Below are 10,537 nucleotides of genomic sequence, written 5' to 3'. Positions count from 1 at the left end.
TCGCCCCCTCCCTCTCTCTCTCGCTCCCTCGCTCTTCCTATCGCGCCCCCTCCCTCCCCCTCTTGACCCCTCCCTCTCTTTCTCCAGCCCCCTCCTCTCTCTCGCCCCCTCCCTCTCTCTCACCCCCTTGCTCTCCCTTTCACCTGCCCCTCCCTCCCCCTCTTGCCCCTTCCTCTCTCTCTCTTGCCCTCTCTAACTCTCGTCCCTCCCTCTCTCTCTCTCGCCTTCTCCCTCACTCTCTTGGCCCCTCCCGCTGACTATCACCCCCTCCCTCTCTCTCTCTAGCCTACTGCCCTCCCTCTCTCACCCTTCTCTCTCTCCCACACCTTCCATCTCTCTCTTTCGCCCCTCCCTCTCTCTCTCTCGACCCCTCCATTTCTCTCTCGCCCACACCCTCCCTCACTCTCTCGCCCCCTCCATTTCTCTCTCGCCCCCTCCCTATCTCTCTCTCTCGCCCCCTCCCTCCCTCTCTCTCTCGCCCCTCTCACTCAGTCTCGGTCGCGCCCCCTCTCTCTCTCTCTCGCCCCCTCCCTCTCTCTCTCGTCCCCTCCCTCTCTCTCTCGCACCCCTCCCTCTCTCTCTCTCGCCCCCCTCTCTTTCCCCCTCCCTCTCTGTCTCTTGCCTCCTATCTCTCCCTCTCTCTCACCCCCTCTCTATCTCTCTCGCCCCCTTCCTCTCTCTTTTCCTCGGCCCCTCCCCCTCTCATCCCCACTCTCTCTCTCGCTCCCACTCTCTCTCGCCCCCCTCTCTCTCTCACCCCTCCCTCTCTCTCACTCCTGCTCCCTCTCTCTCTCCCCCTCTCTCTCTCTACCTCTCTCTTTCTCCGCCTCCCTCTCTTTCTCTCACCCCCTTCCTCCTCCTCTCTCATCCCCCTCCCTCTGTCTCTCGTCCCTCCCTCTGTCTCACCCCGCTCCCTCTCTCTCTCGCCCCCACTCTCTCTTGCTAACCTCTGTATCTCTCTCGTCTCCCTCCCTCTGTATCTCTCTCTTGCAAGCCCTCCCATTCTGTCTTTCGCCCCCTCCCTCTCTCTCGCTCAACCTCTCCCTCTCTCTCTCACCCCTCCCTCTCTCTCTCCCGCTCTCTCTTTCTCCTCCTCCCTCTCTCTCTCACCCCCTTCCTCCCTCTCACTCGTCCCCATTCCCCTCTCTCCTCCCCATTCCCCTCTCTCGTCCCCACCCCTCTCTCTCACCCCTCCTTCTCTCTCGCTCCTCCTTCTCTCTCTCGCCCGCCCCTCCCTCTCTCTCTTGCTCCCCTCCCTCTCTCTCTCGCCCCGTCATCTCTCTCTCCTGCTCCCTCCTTCTCTCTCGCCCCGCCCTCCCTCTCTCACCCCCTCCCTCTCTCTCTCGACACCCTTCCTCTCCCTCTCGCCCCCTTGCTGTCTCTCTTTCTTGCCCCCTTCATCTCGCATCATCCTCCCACTCCCCCTCTCTCTCTCGCGCCCCCTCCCTCTCAGACTCTCTTCCCCCTCCCTCTCTCTCTCGCCCCTGCATCTCTGACTCACCCCCTCCCTCTCTCTCTTGCCCGCACCCTCTGTCTATTGCCCCCTCCCTCTCTCACTCGCCCCTTCACTCTCTCTCGCACCCCCTTTCTCTCTCTCTCTCGCCCCCTCCCTCTCTCTCTCGCCCCCTCCCTCTCTCTCTCTCGCACCCCTCCCTCTCTCTCTCACCCCCACCTTCACTCTCGCCCCCTCCCCCTCTCTCTTTCTCTCCCCCTCCCTCTCTCTCTCTCGCCCCCTCCCTCTCTCTCTCGCTCCCTCGCTCTTCCTATCGCGCCCCCCTCCCTCCCCCTCTTGCCCCCTCCCTCTCTTTCTCCAACCCCCTCCTCTCTCTCTCGCCCCCTCCCTCTCTCTCACCCCCTCGCTCTCCCTTTCACCTGCCCCTCCCTCCCCCTCTTGCCCCCCTTCTTCTCTCTCTCTCTTGCCCTCTCTAACTCTCGTCCCTCCCTCTCTCTCTCTCGCCTTCTCCCTCACTCTCTTGGCCCCTCCCGCTGACTATCACCCCCTCCCTCTCTCTCTCTAGCCTACTGCCCTCCCTCTCTCACCCTTCCCTCTCTCCCACCCCTTCCATCTCTCTCTGTCGCCCCTCCCTCTCTCTCTCTCGACCCCTCCATTTCTCTCTCACCCGCACCCTCCCTCTCTCTCTCGCCCCCTCCATTTCTCTCTCGCCCCCTCCCTATCTCTCTCTCTCGCCCCCTCCCTCCCTCTCTCTCTCGCCCCTCTCACTCAGTCTCGGTCGCGCCCCCTCTCTCTCTCTCTCGCCCCCTCCCTCTCTCTCTTGTCCCCTCCCTCTCTCTCTCGCACCCCTCCCTCTCTCTCTCTCGCCCCACTCTCTCTTGCCCCCTCCCTCTCTGTCTCTTGCCTCCTATCTCTCTCTCTCTCTCACCCCCTCTCTATCTTTCTCGCCCCCTTCCTCTCTCTTTTCCTCGGCCCCTCCCCCTCTCGTCCCCACTCTCTCTCTCGCTCCCACTCTCTCTCGTCCCCTCTCTCTCTCAACCCCTCCCTCTCTCTCACTCCTGCTCCCTCTCTCTCTCCCCCTCTCTCTCTCTACCTCTCTCTTTCTCCGCCTCCCTCTCTTTCTCTCACCCCCTTCCTCCTCCTCTCTCATCCCCCTCCCTCTGTCTCTCGTCCCCTCCCTCTGTCTCACCCCGCTCCCTCTCTCTCTCGCCCCCACTCTCTCTTGCTAACCTCTGTATCTCTCTCGTCTCCCTCCCTCTGTATCTCTCTCTTGCAAGCCCTCCCATTCTGTCTCTCGCCCCCTCCCTCTCTCTCTCGCTCAACCTCTCCCTCTCTCTCTCACCCCCCTCCCTCTCTCTCTCCCGCTCTCTCTTTCTCCTCCTCCCTCTCTCTCTCACCCCCTTCCTCCCTCTCACTCGTCCCCATTCCCCTCTCTCCTCCCCATTCCCCTCTCTCGTCCCCACCCCTCTCTCTCGCCCCTCTCTCTCGCCCCCTCCATCTCTGTCAACCCCTCCCTCTCTCTCTGTCATTCCCTCCCTCTCTCTCTCGCCCCCTCTCTCTCGCTCCCCTCTCTCTCTCACCCCGCTCCCTCTCTCACTCGACCCCACACTCTCTTGCTCACCTCTGTATCTCTCTTGTCCACCTCCCTATCTCTCTCTTGCCAGCCCTCCCATTCTGTCTCTTGCCCCCTCCCTCTCTCTCTCGCTCAACCTCTCCCTCTCTAACCCCCCTCCCTCTCTCCCTCCCGCTCTCTCTCTCTCCTCCTCCCTCTCTCTAACCCCTTTCCTCCCTCTCTCTCGTCCCCCTCCCTCTCTCTCTCAGCCAATCCCTCTCACTCTCAACCTCTTCCCTCTCTCTCACACCCTCCCTTTCTCTTGCCCCTCCCTCTCTCTCTCGCCCCCTCCCTCTCACCCCCCTCCCCCATCTCTCTCACCCCTCTCTCTCTCATACCGCTCCCTCTCCCTCTCACCCCCTCCCTCTCTCTCTCTCTCTGTCTCGTCCCCCTCCCTCTCTCTCTCGCCCGCCCTCCCATTCTCTCACTCGTCCCCCTCCCCCTCTCTGTCGCTCCCTCCCTCTCTCTCACTCCCCCTCCCTCTCTCTCTGTCACCCCTCCCTCTCTGTCTGTCACCCCCTCCCGCTCTCTCTCGCCCCCATCCCTCTGTCTCATCCCCCTCCTTCTGTCTCTCGATCCCCTCTCTCTCGCCCCCATCCCTCTCTCTCTCTCTCGCCGGCTCCCTCTCTGTCTCATCCCCCTCCCTCTCTCTCACTTCCCCCTCAGTCTCTCTCTCGTGCCCTCCCACACTCTTGTTACCCCTCCCTTTCTCTCTCTCGCCCGCCCTCCCATTCTGTCTCTCTCCCCTCCATCCCTTTCTCTCGTCCCCTCCCTCTCTCTCAGCCAATCCCTCTCTCTCAACCTCCTCCCCCTCTCTCTCAACCCCCCTCTCTCTTGCCCCCCTCTCTCTCGCCCCCTCCCTCTCACCCCCCTTCCCCCTCTCTGTCACTCCCTACCCCTCTCTCTCCCCCTTCCCTCTCTCTTTCGCCCCCTCCCTCTCTTTCGCCCCCTCCCTATCTCTCTCACCCGCCTCTGTCTCTCGCTCACCTCTGTCTCTCTCTCTCACCCCCATCCCTCTCTCTCTCACCTCCTCCCTTTCTCTTTCTCCCCCTCCCTCTCTCGCCACCTCCCTCTCTCTCTCGCCCCCTCCCTCTCTCCAATTCGCCCCCTCTCTCGCTCCCCTCCCTCTCTCTCGCCCCCTCCCTCCCCCTCTCTATCTCGCGCCCTCCCTCCCTCTCTCTTGCCACCTCCCTCCCTCTCTCTCGCCCTCTCCCACTCTCTATCGCCCCTTCCCTCTCTCTCTATCGCCCCCTCCCTCTCTCTCTCGCCCCACCCCTCTCTCGCCCCTCCCTCTCTCTCTGGCGCCTCCTCCCTCTCTCTCTCCCTCCCTCCCTCTCTCGCCCCCTCCCTCTCTCTCTCGCCCTCTCACACACCCATCTCTCCATTGTGCCCTTCCTCTCTCTCACCATCTCTCTCTCTCACCATCTCTCTCTCTCACCATCTCTCTGTCTCGACTTTGCTCTCTCTCATCCAGTCTCTGTCTCTCTCTCTCTCTCTCAACCATCTCTCTTCGTACCTCTATCTCTATCTCTTCCCTCCTCAATCTCTCTCTAGCCATCCCGCTTTCTCTTGCCCCCATCTCCCAACCCCCCTCTCTCTCTGTCTTGCCTTTTTCTATCCTTCTCGTCTCCCCTATCTATCTTGCCTCCTTTCTCTCTCACGTCGTCCCTCTCTCTCTCTCTCTCTCCTTTGTCTGTCGCACTTCTCGCTCTCCACGTCCCTCGGTGTCTCTCTCTTCCCACCTCCCACTCTTTCCTTCTGACTGAATCTGTCTCCCTCCTGTCCCTCCCTCCCTGTCTCTGACATACTCTGTCTCCCTGGTCCTTCCCTCTCCCTCTGACCCACAGACTGGGTGTGAAGCTGCGTGTGGGGGTTTGGGTGAGATGTGGCAAGTGGGGAAAATGGGGTAGAGATGGAATTGTGGGAGGGAGACGGCATGAGAGAGAAAGAGGGGGAGAGGGAAGAGTGGAGGCAGGTGGAGAAACCGGGTTTGGAGGGGGTGTGTGTGAGAGAGAGAGAGAGTGGGATGAGGTGTGGTTTGAGAAAGGGAGTGTGTGCTGAAAGAGAGAGAGACAATTCAGGAGAAAAAGTAGGGGAGAGGTAATGGGGAGGCCAGGTTGGAGTCGGGGGGATAGAGGGAGTTAACCCCAGCTCCTGAGCTCAGGGCGCGGTGCCCTCCCCTTCCCTGAGGACCAGGACTCGGGGCTGAGTCTGTCTCTCTCCAGCTCAGCTTCTCCAACACAAAGACACACAACAACATCGGTCACTCTGCTGCTCGGCGCGCTTTATTCCACATTTTTATTGGTTACAAATGGAAGTGATGGATACAGTCAGTGGGATGGTGCCTTTTCTCACTGGCCCCTGAGTTGTGAGAAACATTGAAATGTTTCCCTGTAACCCCCCCTGTGGGATAAGGATGGACAAACCAGCGCTCCCCTCAGTCTGTTACCATAGCGACAGGCTGCTCCATCGCTGAAACACTGAACTGAAATGAGAAAATCCCGGATGGTGTGATTAATGAGGAAATTTGATGGATGGATGGATTTGGGTGGAGGGATATTTCAGCACATTCTTCAGCTGCTGCCTGAACTTAGTCTGGGTCACAGCATAAATCGCGGTGTTTGTGCAGCAACTGAGGAGCTGCAGCATGAAGCCCAATTCCTGCACAAAGTAATCGAGATTCACAGAGTCATACCCAATCCACCACATCCGTCTCCATATAGAAAACAGCATTAACGTTGACCATAACAGGATGAAATTGGCCGAGATCACAAACAGTAAAATGACTGATTTTTTTCGGTTTCTCATTTCAGTGTCAGACTGAGCGTCCCCATTGGTGTGAGCGCGGAGTCTCCTGCGGGCTCTGCTGGTCACTAAAATGTGTCTGACGGTGAGAACATTGAGCAGCAGAATCAGGAGAAATGGGACACCCGGGCTTAGAATGTGGTGGAGGAACTCGATTGTGGTCCAGACACTGGAGGATATAACACCGTCTGTTACATCACAAAACCAGGGGGCGTTCACCAGCAAATACCGAGCCGTGAGCATAAAATACCAGGAAATGTTCTTTAAACAGCTCAGCACAGTCACTGCTCCCAGAACCACAGCCGCCGTTTTCTCACTGCAATATTTACTTTTCAGCTTCTGGCAACAAATGGCCACAAACCGATCAAAGGTGAAAGTGACGGTGAACCAGACAGAGCAGTCAGTGGCTGCATAAAGCAGGACGGCGTGGATATTACACACGGGGACGGAGTACACCAGGAAATAAAACTGTTCCCAATAAACAATGGGAATGTGTCTCAGGATCAGGTCGAGGATAATGACCAGGAGATCCGCCGCTGCCATGGCCCCCAGGTAACGTCTGACACATGGAGACAATCCACAATCTTTATAAAGCAGGACGTAGATGGTCACTACGTTAACTGTGAGGAAGGAAAACAAACCCATTATCCATCAGTCTGGAGGCAAAGCGACACGTTTGATCGGGGACCCTGTGAGATTTTCAAATGTGTCCCTGTATTCAGGGATTTCTTAAAATAATTGGAGCTGGAATAACAAATGGGAAGGTCAGAATTACTGAAAAAATGTGACGTAAACGACAAGAAACCCTCCCTCCCTAAACACACAGACATACATCCATAAGGACAGATGGTTTCTAGAACATTCCCACACACTCGATCACTCGAGAGCAGACACAGGTCACTCCTTCCCAGTTCCTAATACGGAGGGTGGGAATGTTGCTGTCCTGAAGGATTCTGTCCCAGTTTCCTGAAAACAAACAGCGTTTGGGAATTTCTGTCTTTTGGTCTAAATTGTGGTTGATCCTGTGTCATGGAGAAATGTAAACGCAGGGAAAACATGTTCACCCCTTTAACTGCCTGAGGGGCCTTCGGAACAGTGTCTCCTTCTCCCTGGAACGGTATCTCTTCCTTCAGGATCTTATCGTCTGTTCAATTCACTGACTTCCGGCCGTTCACAAACAATGTCAGGGACAGAACGTTCCGGGGAATGTCAGTTATAGAATGTCGGGGACAGAACGTTCCGGGGAATGTCAGTTATAGAATGTCGGGGACAGAACGTTCCGGGGAATGTCAGTTATAGAATGTCAGGGAGAGAACATTCCGGGGAATGTCAGTTATAGAATGTCAGGGACAGAACGTTCCGGAGAACCCCTTGACCTGTCCATCACCTTTCCCCCCCACACCCCCATCCACCCCACCAACATGATGTACTGAGCACAGGCTACATCTCTGTCCAGCACGGGGAGCTGTGCAGGCCACATCATTGTATTATCTATAAACCTCAACCAGACAGTCTGACCAGCACAGCGACCTGTGCAGTGATCATCCGTGAATTCATCTGTAAACCAGGAGCAGTTACCCTCCCAGCATGTAGGACTGTGTACATCCCTCTTCCTAACCACCCCCCCCACCCCACCCCCGTGCATTGCTCAGTAACACTGTGTTAGATCCCTGCCCAGTGTGGGGAAACTTGCAGCCTGTGCTGGAAGTGAAAGACGTACAGCTCCCACCCATTTCCAGATCCATCTCTATATTACGCCATGACAAGGGGGTGCTGTGGGTGTGAACATCACTGACATAGAGAGACAGAGATGGAGGGGGAATCAGTTTAAATATCACCACATGGGAGGGGTTTGGGTATAGACAGTTGGCGGGGGGGAGATGGAGACACAGTGACATGGACGGATGTGTTCCCAGGTTTCAGAATGCTGAAACGTAGACACTTCGATAGCATCCTGTAACATGAGCCTGTCTTCCCAGGAAAAATGGGAAAAAGGGAGGTTGGTGTGAGGTGAAATGATGGAGAGTTTTGGATGAGCATTTGTAAATGGGAGTAGTTACAACAGAATCTCTGACTCACTGGGCTGACTCTAACAATAATTTGCCTCAGTATCGTTTTCATTGAGTGTGACAGAGAGATTATCTGTACGAGACGAAGCTAGATTCCTGGTGCTATCTTATCACACTGAAACTCATTGACTACCCCCACACCCCCCACCAACCCCCACCTCGTTTTCCCTCTCATTCAATTCCAGCCCGATTCTCCCACCCATCATGGCTGGAGGGACTCACAATCGCCCGGGTGCTCCTGGATATTCCGTGACCCCTGGGACTGGTGCCATCTTTGAAAGGCCAATGTGCACACAGTTGAGCTTTCTCAGCTTGGAGCTGCCCTGCACAGTTTACCCTGAGCATGGCAGATAAGGGGCAATTACACCACCGTTTGTCGACAGGGGCACGGAGGTCCTGGTGGATGGGCTAGTACAGAGGGGGACCATTCTCTTCCAGGAGGGAGCCACACCACCAGACCCACCGAGAATGGTCTGTGCTCCCCACCCAGCTCAGTGCAGTATCTGCGGTCTGAAGAAATGCCCAGCAAAACAGGACATGCATCAATAACCTTCCCCACTCTGTCAGGATAAGGGTCACTGTATTCTCTCTGCTCCCTCACACTCACGGTATATCTGTTATAGCACCGACCCCCGAATAAGGCTAATGCTCCAACATTGTCACTGTCGCATGCAGCACCTTCTCTCTCTCTCTGTCTCTGTCTCTGTCTCTCTCTGTCTCTCTCTCTCTCTGTCACGCCGTCCACTTTACCCCCGACATCAATTACACTGCATGGATACAACACTGTCGACAGACTCCCTCTGAAAACCTCACGATTAGCCATTATCCTCACCTGCACCAGCACTAACAGCAGGACCACCCACCCCCACCATCCCTCCCTCCCTTTCTCCCATTCCAGGAGAAACAGCCTGAAATAGGACAGAAAGGGCCAAGCCGGGTGGTGGAGTGCCCGATATCCATTCCCTCACCTCCCTCCCCCCGCCATGTGGGGAGGACCCTGGTAGGAGCCGGAGAGGACCGAGACGCCTCGTGTGGAGATTCTGAAACATCCACGTCCCACCGACCGAGTAAGGAGCAATGTTCAGTGAAGGGCAATTCTCACTTTAATCCCACTGGCAGCTCCGTTTCCCCCCGGCCCAACTTAGAAGCCGTGGCCCTGATGCCATCTCCCTTCTGTGTCGAGTTGATACAAATGGAATCCCCACGGTCTCTGTGGGCAGGAGGGTGGGCTCACATCACATCGTCACCACCATCTCCCAGGATGGGAGCACGGAGGCTACCTCCTACACCTCCCCCTGTAAACAGCTCAGATACTGAAACTAACATGTTCTCATATCCACGCAGCGCTCTCTGTTCCGGCAGCCCCTTTATAACGGCACAGCCTGTTTTAAACTGTCTTTCTTTATCTTTCATACCAAAGTGCATCACCTCACACTGCTCTGCATTGATCCCCGTCTACCAGCGTGTCACTGTCCTGTTAGAGTTCCACACTGTCCTCCATAGACTTTACGATTCTTGCAGGTTTGGGACCATTTACAAACATTAAGATTGTCATTGAAATCCTGCCCCACACACAGGAGTGTGAGCAAGTGAAATACTGATATTTTCCCATGGACAGAGTCAAATAATGACATACTGTCAATGGAGCAACAAAAGTCCTGACATATATGAGACAGAGTAGATGAAATATTGACAAACCACAGAGCAAGAGAAATCCGGATAGGTTCCACTTATCTATATTCACCAGAGTATAATGCGATGAAGGTGAAAGTGTGCACTGTACCTTTTAAGAAAGAGTGAATGCTGCTCTGAACTGAGAGCTTACAAGTACCTGTGATAAGAGAGGATGGTAGACCCAGAAACAGTATATTGCTGTAGAGCTGGAGTCGGGTTATAAGCAGTTAAGAGATAGAGGGTCTCTTTCAGTTCACTTTCAGTGTTAAAAAATACATTGTTGTTTTTATTTAAACAGTGAAATTTGGGAGTTCTCTGCCACTCATATTTTAACAGTTTACGAGGCGAATTGAGCATTTATTTATGTTTAGTTTAAATTACCAGATGAGCTCAATGTTGTGTCCTAACAATTGCTGTGGGTTTATCTGTGTTTCTCTGTGTGGGGCAGGTCTGGCAGTCTCTGTGGTGCTTAAAGTGATGCAATGCCACCCTCTGCTGGCCTCCACACGCCACTGCACCGGCATTGGCAGAGGGAGAATACCAACAGGGATTCATTCAGAGAGAGGGAGGGAGAGGGCAGGTGCTCACAGCAGTATCCAAACTGATGTCTTATCCATGGACTGATCTAAGTATCCTTTAAACGTTATTACTGTCCCTGTTTTCACCACTTGCTCTGCAAGTTCATTCCACACACAAGCCAGCTTCTGTCTAAAATAATTACCTCTCCCGACTTTTGTAAATCTTTTTTTCCTCACACCTTAAAATATCCCTCAGTTTTGAATCCCCAACTTTAGGGTAAAGACATCAGCCCTTCAGCTGTACCCCTCATTATTTTATAAACCTCGGGAAAGTTACCCGCCCATCTCATACTCTCCAGTGAAAGATGTCCCAGCCTATTCAGCCTCTCCTTTTCGCTCAATCCCT

The sequence above is a fragment of the Hemiscyllium ocellatum genome, assembly GCF_020745735.1.
Source record: "Hemiscyllium ocellatum isolate sHemOce1 chromosome 38 unlocalized genomic scaffold, sHemOce1.pat.X.cur. SUPER_38_unloc_2, whole genome shotgun sequence".
In the NCBI taxonomy this organism is placed as follows: domain Eukaryota; kingdom Metazoa; phylum Chordata; class Chondrichthyes; order Orectolobiformes; family Hemiscylliidae; genus Hemiscyllium; species Hemiscyllium ocellatum.
This window is presented reverse-complemented; position numbering follows the sequence as displayed.